The 14,475-nt window shown below is 40.5% G+C and overlaps 1 protein-coding gene across 2 annotated transcripts in view; it reads right to left on the reverse strand.

Annotated features, from left to right (window-relative positions):
* NTRK2 (neurotrophic receptor tyrosine kinase 2) overlaps positions 1-14,475 on the reverse strand; it is a 275,952-nt gene that overhangs the window by 225,955 nt on the left and 35,522 nt on the right. The gene's annotated exons all lie outside the window — the stretch shown is intronic.

Here is a 14,475-nt window from a genome sequence, read left to right on the forward strand (position 1 = left end):
TCAAATGAGCTGTTCAACTCTTTGACAACAGTCTGTATATAATCGAAAACTCTGCTTACTCAGCTAATCAGAGATTCATTGGGGGTAGATGCTATTTGGTCAAAAAATGCAAAGAGCACATTTGGTACTATGTAAGTGAAGTCCTTAAGTGGCGGTAGGAGTGACTGTGTGTGTTTTCTCCACTCTACCAATCCACCTCCCTAGAAAATTTTAGTTTATTTTCAAGTGCCTTAAGATATTGAAGTGGGAATCATTTTCAAAAGGTAGAAAGGATATTCAGATGCCTAACTCCAATTGTGCCTTTGAAAATCTCACCTTCATTCTTGAGGGAAAATAAGATACAACTTACTTTTCTCATTTGTAGTGGTTGCAATAAAAATCCTCATTTTCCTTTTGCCTAATTAACACTGTGGTGGTATTCCTAGCGTACCCTGAGCTATATATACACTAAAGGGAAAAATCTAGCCCATGACATCATGCAGGGTCAGGGGAAAGAGTCCCACAAACAATACAATCGGAGTGGCTCCAGTCCACAAAGAGGTCACACACACGTGAAACCCAGATCTTCAGAGACAAACTGAGTAGGAGGGGCAGGGGCTATGGGCATGTCAAGGGAAGGAAGGGGCAGAGCCAGAGCAGCTCAAACTGTCCAAATCCTCTGCTCCTCAACTGTTTCAGGGCCATTTCTAAGGTACTTCAGCCACAGGACTGAACTAGCTTCAGGGAAACAGCTACTCTGTGTCATTTGCTAGGAAGCTGCTCTACCTTTTGTCTGGATCAGTCCTGACCCAAAGAATAAGGGAGCTGGAACCTGATGCTTCATCCCTTTCACCTGCATTGAGTGGTGCTCTGGTGTAGGAGAGAATCTAGCTCCACAAACCTATTATGGAGGAGGTTTTCAGAAGAGTTCAGCTTCCAGAAGCTCCCTTTTAGGCACCCAAATTAAGTGGTCAGGTTTTTGGTACAGCTCAACACCCAAAACAATGGCAACTGTCAGAACAATAGGAGTGGTCATGTTTTGAGGACTTTTGAAAACCCGAATGCTTCATTTAAGAGCATAAACTGGAGTAGGGCTCTTTTGAAAATATGGTCAGCAGCATATTAGACCAAAAATCAACTTTTCTTCAGGTACGTGAGAAGTGTATTTTTTCTGTCCTTCAAAACTATATTTGTTTGCATTGAAAATAGGCAGTACGCTGAAAACACGGGAGTTTTGTTATGTGAGATTGTGCCATCATCCCCTATATAAAGATAACTTTAGCTTTGCCCTCACCACGATGCTCAGCTCAGCAGCAATCTTAGACATGTTTTGTTTGCTATTTATCTCAAATATCCCGCACAGCAAAAAACAGCTGTCCTAGCTATGTATTGTTTTGCAGTGAGATTTCTTTTTCCGCAACAAAGCTTCTATCTATATTTTTTTAATTAGGGTGGAGCAGATTCCGTCATGCACCTGCAGGTTTACAAGTTTAGCAAGGTGATTTTTTTTATTATTATTATAAAGCCCCATAGTAAGTCCCTTATATCGGATTTGTGTTAATTAGAGCACATTAATATGTTGGCCAAAAATTCAATAGAAACTTGAAATATCACTTGAAGTTTAATTAGTTCAATAAAAATGAAATGAAAAGTAGTAATAGCAAAGGCAGGACAAATCGTTTTCCAGGCACTGATTTCTTGCCTAATAAGATTTGAGATCATCAGGAGTATACAATAACTGCTTAGGCAATTCTGCTAGCGCTTTAAGTAGTACAGTAATATGATTCTGATTATAGGCATCATGGGTTTCTTCTATTATGCTCACTTTGTAAATCATACATTGAAGTTTATTGAAACAGAGCTGGATGGCTGTATGCCTTGATGCAGTAATCTGTTAGCAAAGGTAGCCATCTGCTTTTGCTTGCCATGACTTCAAACCTCAGCAGTGTCTGTCATCCAGCCAGGCAGGAAACTAAACTAAATCCTAAGGAACATTTAGATATTAATTATGTTGGATAGGGAACATGGAGGAGAAGTAATGAGATAATTTACCCCATGCAGCCACCCTCACACACCAGTTCTTAAAACTATTTGACTCCTGTGGTCATACCTGATTCTGGGAAAGAATTTTAGCCATCAAGGCATTATTGCCCAGCTTCTTCCTAGCAGTATCTTCTCTGGACAAGACCTGCCTGACATCTCTCATGCCAAATTAAAACTACTCAAAGTGTGTCGCTGTTTGAGTTCACAGAGCTTCTAAAACACACAGTTTCATATGAACCCTATCATATAAGCCCCCCCCCCCCAAAATAAAAAATCATTGTTGACCATCTATTGCACTACTTGGATTTCCATTAAAATTTCAAGATGTCTTCTAGTGGTGCTTTTTGATTGTTGAACTGGGTGTGGAGGACCAAGTAGCATTTTAGCTACTCGCTTACTAAAGCATGATGGCTGTGTGCTCTTTCTAACTTTGCTACTGCTGGCTGAATTTGTATTCTTTTATATAAAAAAGTGTGGGATGGCACCACTGTTACTATCATGTGCACTATAAAGAACTTGGGAATTGCCATACAGGATCAGTCCTGAGGTACATCTAGTCCAGTATCCTGTCCCTTACAGTGACTGATCAGACTCATGTTTCAGAGGAAGGTTAAAGAACCCACAATAAGCAAATCGGGGATCATCTTCCCCCAGATCTCATCCTGATCGCTAATAGAGCGAGATTGGTTTAAACCACGAAGCATGAGGTTTAATATCCCTTCCTAACTTCTTGTTAGTATTAATTATGATAATTCTGGATATTCATAATGTCCAATCTTATTTTGAATCTTGCTATATTCTCAGCCTCTACAACTGCCAGTAGCAACAAGTTCCACAGTTTAATTAAACATTATAAGAAAAAGTATTTCCTTTCATTAGTTCTGAATTTGCCACCTTTTAATTTAATTGAATATCCTCTTTTGGGAGGTTATGAGACACGGATAACCGGAGTTCCTGATCTTTCTTCGCTTGACCATTTGTTATTTTATACAGTTTTATCATGTCCCCTCTAATTAATCCCAACTATTCATACAAAATGATGGGGTCTAAATTAGGTGAGATCTTGGAGTCATTGTGGATAGTTCTCTGAAAACATCTACTCAGTGTGCAGTGGCAATCAAAAAAAAGCTAACGGAATGTTATGACCGATTAAGAAAGGGATAGATAAGACAGAAAATGTCATAATGCCACTTTATAAATTCATGGTACACCCACATCTTGAATACTGCATGCAGATCTGAAGGCCCCATCTCAAAAAAGATATATTGAAATTGGAAAAGGTACAGAGGAGGGCAACTAAAATGATTAGGGCTATGGAACAGCTTCCATATGAGGAGAAATTTAAAAGATTGGGACTTTTCAGCATGGAAAAGAGACTATTAAGTGAGGATATGATAGAGGTGTATACAATCTTGACTGTGTGGAGAAAGAGAATAAGGAAATATTTATTTACTCCTTCACATAAGACAAGAACTAGGGGTCACCTAATGAAATTAATAGGCAGCAGATTTAAAACAAACAAAAGGAAGTACTTTGTCATACAACACACAGTCAACCTGTCAAAACTCTTTGCCAGGAGATGTTCTGAAGGCCAAAACTATAACGGAGTTCAAAAAAGAACTATGTAAGTTTATGGAGGATAGGTCCATCAATGGCTATTAGCCAAGATGAGCAGGGATGCAACACTGTGTGCTCTGAGTATCCCTAGCCTCTGTTCGCCGAAGCTAGGAGTAGACAACAAGGGATCGACCGCTCAATGATTGCCTGTTCTGTTCATTCCTTCTGAAGCACCTGGCATTGGCCACTGTCGGAAGACAGGATACTGGGCTAGAGGGACCACTGATCTGACCCAGTATGGCCATTCTTATGTTCCTTTCTAAGTTAAGCGCTCCCAATCTTTTCAACCTCTCTATGATTTTTTCCAGACCCTTGATCATTCTCCGAACCCCCTCTAATTCTGAAATATCCTTTTTTGAGATGAAGTGACCACTATCACACACACACACACAGTATTCCAGATGAGGATGTACCATTGAGTAATATAATGGTATTATGTTTTGTCTATTGTTCATCACACCTTTCCTTATGCTTCCTGACATCTCATTTACTTTTGTGACCAGACTTGCACACTGAGCAGAGATTTTTATCCCTGTCCCTTTCCTGAGCTAATACAAGGTTCTAAAGTAACTGTAAGGAGCAGGAGTAGTGCAACCTTTTTCCTTTAATGTACATTTATAAACAATGAATTTTGTTTGCCATCATGTTGCCCATTCACCTAGTTTGGTTAAGTCTCTCTGACGTTCCCCACAATCCTCTCTGGTCACAACAAACAGAAGCCACCAAGGCTCTAAAATATCACAGAAAAGAGCCATAAAACTCACCTGAAAAGAAATAGTAAAAGTCTCGCTAGTTTAGGGTTTTGTATAGTGACTACCACTACAGCATCTAAGAACACAGAGAAATTTTCACTACTTTTGTAGTTTTGCTAATTGCCGATAGTAAAACATTACAGGAAGATAAAGAAAGGCAGATTAATACAAACAAGGCTCACTGATGGCAAAATGTTGAAAGTGCTCTATACTATATGATAATTTTTATTAAAATATGGGCCCTGATCCCAAAGACTCTTATACATGTGAGAAACGTAATGAATGTGAACAGACCCATTGAGATCCATGGGATTATTCAGTTTCCTGAAGTTGCTCACATGCAAACATCTTCATCAGGGGTTGCTAAACATAAATTTTAAAATACAAAATGTAGAATAAAAAGTAAAAGTGGGATGTCTAAATTTTCACTGAATTAGCATAAAGTTACATCATCGTAAACTTTTACTCAGAACTAAGCATGCCCTTTCACTGGTCTACATAGGTCTAATTTAATAGATTTCATTTAATAATTAAACTCATTAGTTTTTATTTAAAAACCACACACAGTTTTTCTTTGCCCTTTCTTATCAGTCATACCATGATATATTGTTTCCCTAGACCAAGTGCTTTGTGCCCAAAAATAGTACAGCATCGGTTATAAAGAACATTAGATTGGACTTCCAAGTTGCATAATTAGAATAATTGTGTAACTTGGAATTATGTAATATGTACATAGTAACTAAGCAATTCTAGCTGTAATACTGTACAGCATATGGAAAAGTTGTCTGTGCAATATATTCAAAATAATAAAACTTTACTTCAACAGGTAGTTCTTGGATTAGAGGTTGTCAAAAAATACCTTCTATTCATCACGAGCACATTTGGACATATTGACTTCAAGTGAGTTGCAGCACTTATGGGAACAGTACTGAGCTCTTCAATCCTATACAAAATCCTTGGATAACAAACCTGAGACACTCATTCATAAAAGGAATAATTTGGCTCCATTAGTGTGCATTTATTACCTGAAGCCACATTACAGAGGGACAGTCAAACTCTGGTGGTACAGTAGAACCTCAGAGTTATGAGCACCTCGGAAATGGAGGTTGTTCATAACTCTGAACCATAGGTGCTGACCCCGTGGGTACTCCAGGGCTGGAGCACCCATGGAAAAAAAATAGTGGGTGCTTAGCACCCACTGGCAGCCCTGCGAATCAGCTCCTGCTCCTTCCGCTCTCCCCAGCACCTCCCACCCACCACGATTAGCTGTTCAGCAGGGGGAAGAGTGAGAGCAGGAAGAGGTGGGGGGGGAGGGGATAGGAAGAGGTGGGGGAGGGGCTTGGGGGGGGTGGAGCCAGGGCTTGGGGCAGAGCTGAGTAAGTCAGTGCCTATGCTCTGAACAAAATGTTATCGTTGTTCTTTCAAAAGTTAACAACTAAATATTGACTTAATGCAGCTTTGAAACTTTACTATACAGAAGAAAAATGCTGCTTCCCCCCCACCCCAACCTTTTTTTTTTTTAGTAGTTTATGTTTAACACAGTACTGTACTGTACTTGCTCTTTCTATTTTTCTTTTTCTTTTTTTGGGGGCGGGGGGGCGGGGGGGAGGTCTCTGCTGCTGCCAGGTTCCAAATGAGGTGTGTGGTTGACTGGTCAGTTCGTAACTCTGGTGTTCGTTGTTGGGTTCTACTGTTCAGTGATCATGCAGCCCATCTCTCTACAGTGCATAGCTAGCAGTAGTTCAACAAAGGCAAGAATAAATACTTTGGTTGAAATTTTCAAAGATGCATTGGGGATTCTGCTACTCAACTCCCCGTGAAATTAATGGAACTCTTGTAGCTAAATCCCTCAGTCAGCCTCAAAAATCATATTAATAGTACTTAGCACTCATGTATGCACACACACAGACATGTCTATGTGTGTAGTGTTTTTAAGGTGAAATCCTGGCCCCACTGAAATCAATGGTAAAACTTATATTGACTTCAATGGAACCAGGATCTCTCCCTATAAGTGCATATCACATGGTTTGAACAAACTACTAATATTCCAACCTGAACCCACACTCTGTGGCTGACCTCTGTCTCAGTAACAGTTCAGCCATGTTCAGCCCATCACTGAGACAGAGGTCAGTCACAAAGTCTGAGTTCAGATTCAGAGCTACATTTTTCTTGCTATTGAGGTATGAAACCTGAGGAGCTAGCCTGAGGAGTTATGCCATATCACTGGACAGATTTTCAATTTGACTTATGATATTACTCGTGATAATATGGACATTTGTAGCACCACCAAGGATGTAATGATGTTCTATGATAGCAGAAGAGATGTGAACCTGAGCTTGAATTGTAACTCTTGTAAGGACCTGACTCTATAATTTCACTTATTTTTGTTTTTATTTCTTCTATTATGATAAAGTCACACCCCCCCCAACCTACTTGAGCACAGAAATACAAAAAACACCCACACATAAAAGTTTCACCTTATTAATATCAACCCACATTCTGTGATCCTTTATGGCAGGGGTCTCAAACACGCGGCCCAAGGAGTTATTTGAGGCAGCCTGCCAAGCTCCCCGTGCCCCCCTGGAGTTATTTCCTGTGGCCGCCAAACTCCCCTCATCCGCTGTCCCCCCCACAGCGTGCCGCGTCTCTATTCCTCTGCCTACCTTCAGGTGCTTCTCGCCGCCAAACAGCTGTTTGGCGGCACTTAGAGCTTTCCAGGAGGGAGGGGGGAGGAGCGGGGAGCTGCGCATTCAGGGGAGGAGGCAGAGAAGAGGCGGGGTAGGGGCAGGGATGGAATAGGGCGGGGCCAGGGGCTTTTATACCTTTATATGAAAAGGTGTCAGTGATGCACCACCTGGGCCAATGTACTAGTCCTCATGTGGCCCTGGGGGCAATTTGAGTTTGAGATCCCTGCTTTATAGAGCAGAACTCCATTGCCAAACTCCCACTGAAGTCAACTGGAGATTTGTTCATTTAAAGTCTGCAGCCCTTAGTTTGAAATCACAGCTGGATGATGTTAGGCAGAAGAACACAAAAACTGTTCTTTTAACTGTTGGTTTCCCTGATGTACCAAGTTTCCTACTAAGTTCAAGATATATGTGCAAACCTCTCTCTCTGAGCCTGGAGCAGTGTTTCTTCATAACTACCCTTCTAGCCAGGGCAGGAGCAGAGATGATGGGCTCTGATAAGACCTTGAAGGACCATCCCCCAGCATACCAAAACAGATGTTTTGCTGGGGAGGGAACTGACATTCAATGCATTTATCACAAGCCAATTTATATCTGACCTTCATTAAGGTCTTTTTAGTCCTTTGCTGGAATCTCCTGAACCATCTTCTCAATACAACTCTCAGTTGCAGACTGGTGAGCTTAATAAGGGGAACAATAATTATATTTAAACTTGTATGACGACATATTTTTAATACCCCCTGCTTTACAGATATTCTCTAGAGTTCAGGGGATACAACGGGCCCAAACCCAGCCTTGCTCACAACACACAAGTTTCCAAAGCAATCTGCGGCTGCTCCCTGCATTCTTCATGCTGGGAGGAGACTTCCCCCACATGTGAGTATAAGGTTTGCTCTTAAGTGCAACACCAGCAACAAATACTTTAACTTGCTATTAATTTTATCCAGCCAATCACGTTTTCTGGAGGATGGATGTGGCGCTGGTCAAGAAATAAGAGAACATGGCTCCTCAAATTACAATGTACCTTTCCTGGCTGAAGATTAGAAAATATAAAGAAAAATATTTCATTCAAAAATTGAACATTTTTATAGGACAAATTCAGTTAAAATTTGACCAGCTTCCAGAATACAAGCCACAAATCCTGAAAAGATATTTTACTTACGTACATACGTACATACGTACACACACACACTTTAGGCTTGTATGGGCTAAAAACAAGGCAAAAGGTGCTTTTTTTTCTCTCCTGAATTGGGGCATAAATCTGTGAATTGCTGATAATATGACGCACCTGTTGTGTTGCATTTAGCAACCAGCTACAGCCCAGAAACTGTGAGCTAAATTCAGACATGGGGTAAGTGGGTACATTTCCAATGAAATAAACAGAAATACCATGTGGGAGTCAGCTCTGCTATGCCTCTATAGCATTGAAAACAGGATACTCCTACAAGATTACGTACAAAGCATTAGTTACACAAAATAGAAAGCATTATTTCCATTCTCCCTCCCTTTGTAGCTGCAAAGTCCCACCTTTAAAAATCCAAAAGATAGAAATATCTCAAAGAGCCTTTCACAGAGCTTCTTCCAAGGAGACAGTTACATCCATTTCACATAAGAGCTTCAGAGCAAAATCAGACAGACCAGAGCACTCAGTGCTGCTATCAGCAGCACCTCACGTCTCCAAAGCAATCAAATGAATTCAATACAGCTGAGCTGTGCAAAGCAGACACAAGCCTTCACAGGTGAATCGAGAGCTCTGCTAACAATTTTAATGGAAGCTAATGAGGGTTGGATTGATGGAGTGCAAATCTCTGGCAAAGGACTTCTTGTACAGCAGTTATTATTTAAAAACACATTTAGTATGGAGCAGTAAATGTTCGTTCTGCTCTACCTGCAACATTTCCTATTCCTATAATTAGGAATACTGAAAATGCAGAAGTGAAGTCAAACACTTCAGTATGACAAACATGGAGGTTTTGAACTTTTTAGGTCTCAGGAAGAAGACCAGGCAAGATGTTTGCAATAATAAAGAATAGTCTCACACGCTTGATATCAAGTGTGCATGGTTCTGAAGGCAAAGTCCTGACCCAGCCTCCATTTTGTAAGGAATTAAGAGAGTCATTTCTTTAGCCTATTGGAAAGGAGTAGCATCAGTCTTTATTTAGTTACATTACAAGGATGAAATAATAATAATACCTAGCTCTTAAAAAGCACTTTTCGTCAGTACATCTCAAAGTGGATAAGTATCGTGATCACCATTGTACAGGTGGGGAAACTGAGACACAAGGTTGAAGTGACTTGCCCAAGGTCACCCAGCAGTCCTGTTGCTGAATGAGAAGTAGAACCCTTGTCTCTGAAGTCCCAATCCACTGCTCTACCCAGCAGAACACACTAACTTCCCTGTTTTCCCTAAATATTCCTATTTCTTTGTTCTATGGCTATTATAAAATACTTCCATTTCAAACTAACTTAGAGAGAAAGTCACAATTATAAAATGGAATGTTGTTTTTACATTATGAGGGGCAGATTTTTGATAGTGCATGTACAGATATGTGTGTTTAATTTTGCTCACACACAACCCCTGATTTAAACAGATATAGAGGTCTGTGCATGAGAATAATCTAGATTTGTACATATGCATCAGAGTTAGTATGTGCACAAGTTAGGTACCTACACTTTTGAAAGTCTGGTTCCTACTCCCTCCCTCCCTCCTGACAAGAAGCTTCATAGATAAATTATGGCAGTCAATTCACTTATTTTCATTTTAAAAGCTCTTAATAATGAAAAATGTTTTAATTAAGTTCAATTGCATAAGAAAACAGTAACTCAACTTCTGAGTTACAGTGTAAACCCTGTTGCTGTCAAAACTCTCGTACAAACCACTATTCATGCAGATCTTGATCATAGATAAGAACTAAAACTCAGTACCAAGAGAATAAAAATAGTTTGCCAGCGTACATCATGCATAATAGCTATTAGTTGGAGCCAAAGTAAATAATACAGAATAGAGGGCGAATGAATATTCTGACAGGTAATACAGAGAGAATGTTTATGACCTTTTTAAAAGCCAACTAGTTTTGCTTGTTATGTTCTACTTTTATCAGCCTTATCTGTGAAGTTTGACTGATAATAGAAAAGATTTCAACACCCATTGGATTATGCCTTTTCTTGCTGTTTTGAACTATGCTGTGTTGTGACAGCCTATGAGCCAATGCTTATTTTATTGATTCACTAATATTATTACATTTTTTCTATTATTTAAACAAATAATCATGCCAATCTTTCAATCTGGCTTCATTTTCTCCCTAACATCTAAAATCCATAATGTCTCCCACTCTGTTCCTAACAAAACTTCTAACTTGGTATTTCTCATATTTATTTACCTCCAGAAACGATATTCAACACAATGGCCATTTCCACAGTCTGGAGAAAAGCCTGCATGAGTCTAATTTATTTAGAACTATCTTAACACTCGCCTATACAAATTACTGGAAAAGGGCTTCCTGAACACAGCAAGAAATGAGCAAACTGGCTTTTAGATTGTAATTGCAAACAAGGAGCAGCACCTTCTGAAATTCTGTCAATTACATAATGCAAGTTAACAAGAGCAAAGCCAAATCTCTGCTGGAAGATTTACAATACTACAAGAGAAAAGAGTCAGCCCCTTCTCCATATGAAAACAAAAATCCTGTTATTGAGACAAATTCTGGGCCCAATCCTGCAGTTCTTAGATAAGCTTCCCTCAACTCACAGGTTGTATCCATACACAAACTGTGATGTCTACTATCACAGTTCAGGGCAATGGCACCTGTATTCCCCTTCTATGATTCCTCAAAGGCACCCACTCTAGGCTCCCAGCTCCTCAGCTGTCACCTCACTTGGGTAGAGGTCTGCATCTCTTCCACTCCTGACAGGTTTTTCTAGGCTGCACAGCATCCTCCTTACACTGTGATATCCCAGCAAGCCAGACTGCCTAAACAGGCCAGCATCTGTGCTTTGCTTTCTCTTCAAAGGCTGTAAACCAGCGGCTCTCAAACTATTTTACTGGTGACCCCTTTCATATCGCAAGCCTCTGAGTGCGACCCCCCCTAATAAATTAAACGCACTGTTTAATTTATTTAACACCATTACAAATGCTAGAGGCAAGCAGGGTTTGGGGTGGAGGTTGACAGCTCGCGACCCCCCATGTAATGACCTCGCAATCCGCTGAGGGGTCCCAACCCCCAGTTTGAGAACCCCTGCTGTAAACAGATAAATTGCCAGCAGTTATGCCACACAGCTCTTTATAAGCAAGCATATTTATTCTTAAGGTGAAAGCATTACAGAGGAAACATATTGAAACAATAAAAGAACTTATATTCATGTTAAAAGCTTACCAAAGATCATCCCAGCTCCAACCTTGGGCTCTGGCAGGTGTCAGTCCTTCCAACCCCTCCCAGAAAGCATTGGGGACCTCCTTGGACAGAAGGTCCTATCCATTTGCTGGATCAAAAAGATGGCTTTGAGCCAGTTTAAAAGCAGGATATTTATCCAAGAGTCCTTCCTTTGTCTGTTGGTCTCTGGAGAATCTACTCTGAACTAGCATAAGTGAACCTCGCCAGGAGGTTGTACCTCTCTCGGGGGTTACAACCTGGCTGATTTTCCTTAATCACCACCCACTCTTTTCAATTCCTGTAGGACTTGGGGTAGCCCTCCCCCATGCAGAAGAACACAATCATAGATAAACCATTCATTTAAAATAATGTTCCTAAAGATACTGCATGGTGTTGCAATGTTTGACCCATATACCCCACAAAGCAGTTACATACAATCCAGGTCCACAATATTACATAAACTCAATACCATAAGTCTTTGAAGGTCACTGCAGGAAATTGCCATATCTGGCACATCTACAACAAATAAATTAGGCTTTTGCTCTCTGAAAATCTGGCCAAGAAACTCTGGCTAGGATACACAACCAGTGACAAGGAAAAAATAACTTGCAGCGAAGTGGCATGATATAGTAAATATGCAACACTGGAAGGATAATCAAAATAAACAGATGGATCAAACACCACACTAGGTGCCATATAAGATCTTTGATTAGGTAGATTGGTCATACAAGATGGAATGATGTTGAGAATCTACGAACAGTGGCAGAAACAGAGGCATTAAATATGAGGGAAAGAAAATTATTTCTTTACTACCTATACAATGCAGACACTGGTAACAGGTGACTCACTGGACAGTTTTAAATTTGTTCATTTCGACACTGACTACAGAAAAATAATCCCAAATTTGATCTTTTGATCAGAGGTCAGAAAAAGTACTTTATTGTCAGTAGTTCTTATTGGCTTTCACCATAAATGTGGATTATGGAAGTTCAACTGTAAAGCTAAAATTGAATTGCAACTAGCCTTTAACCAGTCCATTAATGCACTTTTCAATGACATAAATAAGTACAGTGCCACAGAACCTCACAAATTCTCACTTTACTGATCTGCAAACCAGAGAATTCTAACCAAGAAACCATTTATTAGCAGCACACAGTAGCAAGGTGCCCTATTACCAAGACTTATACTACAAAATGCTTACTTGTATACTATGCAGTATTACCATCAATAATTAATTACACCTGCCAGAATAAATTAACAAAGTACTTTGTCAGACAGTGTCCTTAATTTTTATCTAAAATCAAAGTTGTTTGCTTAGTTGCTGATTCAGAAAATTAAACAATCTGCAGTAATTAATGTAGTAGTCGTCATTAGGACAAATTAGCAAGGTTGTACTCTGTTAGGTGACAATATAGCTTACAAAGGCCTGAGCACCCACAAAACCTATCAAAGTCAAAAGAAAGGGTAGGGGGTAGTTAATTCATAGGAAGGGGAAGAAAACTGTAAAGAATGGACATTTATTACTCAATCCAAACCAAAGGTTTCATTCTTCCTATAGTTAGATAACAATTAGCCTCTGTTGACTTGTATTTTGTTAGAAAATTAAACAGACTAACTTCTTTGGAAAAATATCTGCAGGGGAAAAAATTAAAGATATGGTTTCTCATTTTCAAACCGGAAGCCACAGCTACAGTTTATGGAACTGGGTTTTCTGAAAATTAAGTCCACACAAACCTAAGCAATGTAAAATAAGTATCAGAGAGATATTGTTAAAAATAGTAGCTCAATATATGATTTCTTAAAAGAGTTTCAGAATGTAGGTCGTGCTCACATGGATGTTGTGATTTGTCTCCTTTAAGTGTCTGCTACGTTCCTGGGAGATGGCAGACTTAGCATTGATATCATGCTCTGGATTTGTTTGTGTAGTGTCACCCAAGGGTGTAAACTGTAATGCCATATTATGGTACAAATGTTCACTTAGGGCTGAGCTAAGAGTTAAAGAGAAAAACAAGTCTACTCATAATCAAGTATGTTTAAGTTCCATGCACAAACATGAACATCAGACCAGGCACATGAACAATTTGTGGTCCTGTGTTGCTGTTCATACAACCACCCCTTCTTCTCCTCCAAGAAACAGGCCTCTCAAGTACAGCCTTCACACACAGGGTCTCCAACCCCCTTTCCTCCTTCTCCTGCTCTAGTGTAGACCATTTGCAGTGGCCTTTGAAAGGACCACCAGATTGGCCAATGACTCCCCCAATCTTGCAAAGCTCTCTTATGTGGCAGGAGGCACACCTCCCACACACAAGGCACCACAGGCTGAGAAACACACCCAAACTTGCTGCAGTCACTCAATGACTCAGTAAAAGTCCCATGATCCTTAGTGCTGGGAACTCAGAAAACTGTTGAGTTAAGGGAATCTCTAGGTACCAGTGGGGTTCTAGCTAAGGATTATGGGGTCCCTATGCTGGCTCTGACCAGCTGCAGCAGAACAGGGACTGTTTTGGCTTCCAGTGTTTTGTGCCAACACCCCTGCCCTGTGCCTACTGCCCCCAGTCCTCCCAAAGACCTGGAAGATGCAGCAGCTCTCCCTCAGGCCCCTCAAAGCAGAGCAGCCAAGTTCAGCAGCAGCTGAAGGGAAATTTGCTCAGTGCTGGACTGAGATTACAGAGTACTTCAAAGAGATTTGTATTTTGCATCCCATGCTGCTTTTCCCCTGCACTCTTGCCCATCTCTTCCCTTCTTCGTCCACTGACACTGCTGGCAACATGGGAGAGCTACTAAATATCTGCATGCTCTTTGCTCTCCAATCACCAGCGCTCTCTGCTCTGCTTGACACACATTGCCATGACAGGAGCATGTACTCAACAGTATCTATATGAAACAGAGCATTCGTCTGATTTCCACCCCGTTTTCCTCCCTAGTTATGGGTTTCAGCCCCAGTTGGGAGTGCTGAAAAGAAGAGCAGTCTGGTGTTGTGAAGCACTCACAGAAAGGTTAGAGCTGCAGCGGGCAGATACAACAGAA

The sequence above is a fragment of the Lepidochelys olivacea genome (assembly GCF_965140295.1).
Source record: "Lepidochelys olivacea isolate rLepOli2 genome assembly, chromosome: 5".
NCBI lineage: Eukaryota > Metazoa > Chordata > Testudines > Cheloniidae > Lepidochelys > Lepidochelys olivacea.